The 1,239-nt window shown below is 37.9% G+C and overlaps 1 protein-coding gene across 1 annotated transcript in view; it reads left to right on the top strand.

Moving 5' to 3' along the window:
* The window catches only part of PAAF1 (proteasomal ATPase associated factor 1), a 45,132-nt gene that overhangs the window by 9,116 nt on the left and 34,777 nt on the right, over positions 1–1,239 (top strand). The gene's annotated exons all lie outside the window — the stretch shown is intronic.

The following is a 1,239-nucleotide window of genomic DNA, read 5'->3' as shown; positions in this document are numbered from 1 at the left end:
TGTACAAATATGTTTTACACAATTGATGTATGTATGGATTGTAATAAGAGTTGTATGAGCCCCTAATAAAATGATTAAAAAAAGAATCATTTGAGAGTCCTGATAGATTGGTTTAAGTAAAGTACCATGTGGTCTAGACTTCATAGTTGATGAATCCAGAAAGGATCTTGGAATGGGAGAAAGCTTAATTTTCTCAATCCTATGTTTGTAGCACCTTTTTGAAATCCCAAAGAATAGGATGTAGAAGAACACGGCGTTTGTGGACTGTGTTAAACCAACGGCCCAGGTCTTTCTAGACATGCTTCTTCTCCTTGGCTTAGCAGTTCATTCCCCCTGTCTTCTGACTAGCCAGGTCCCATCTATCAAATTTCAGCCTTCTCTAGAAAGCCCTTCTACTCGGTAAATCCATGATGATTTCGACTTACCTGTTTTCCTCTGAGAATTTCCATTTGGTACAACTATTATTTTTTTTAATATCTTGTATAATCACCCTGCCAGCCTCCTGAACTCAAAGACTTCATGAGATAGTTCAAAGTTGGACAGGTAAACAAGGATAGTATAGAAGTGTATATAAAAGATACAGAAAAAGAAGAAACATGTTTTTAACTATTTTATCATCTGTATCTGCTTATGTATACATAAGCATACCATCATCTTTAGCCAACATCACTATAAAGGAGTGTTACACTCGGGCCCAATTTCCAGTTAACTGAAGCTTTAATGTTTTCTTCCACATTAATGTGCACATTCCAAAAATTTGCCATTGAGTTGAGTCTAATTCACAATGACTCCAGGTGTCTTTTTAAAATTGTAGATAAATGCATATATGCATGTTGAGCTCCACTCGTCATTCTAGAAGAACTCTATTTCACAGCCAGTCATACTGAGATTAAGACCCCTTTAGTAGCTCTCTCTCTAAATGCTGCACCCTATCATACATGGTCGGTCTTAGCTATGAATCCTTGGGAAAGTTCTCCTCCAGTGTGTTTCCCTCCTGGGTGCTCTGTCTGCCATCACCTCACTTTTTACACAGGCACTGATTTTCTCTCATGGGCTAATAATCAAGGAGAAAACTATTGTTTTTTTTTTTATCATTTTATTGGGGGCTTGTACAACTTATCACAATCCATCCATCCATTGTGTCAAGCACATGTGTACATTTGTTGCCATCATCATTCTCAACATTTACATTCTACTTGAGCCCTTGGTATCAGCTCCTCAATTTTTCCCCTCCCCCCC

Source organism: Echinops telfairi, unplaced genomic scaffold, assembly GCF_000313985.2.
Source record: "Echinops telfairi isolate 266 unplaced genomic scaffold, ASM31398v2 ScPeMD7_1713;HRSCAF=2227, whole genome shotgun sequence".
Lineage (NCBI taxonomy): Eukaryota > Metazoa > Chordata > Mammalia > Afrosoricida > Tenrecidae > Echinops > Echinops telfairi.
This window is presented reverse-complemented; position numbering and strand designations above follow the sequence as displayed.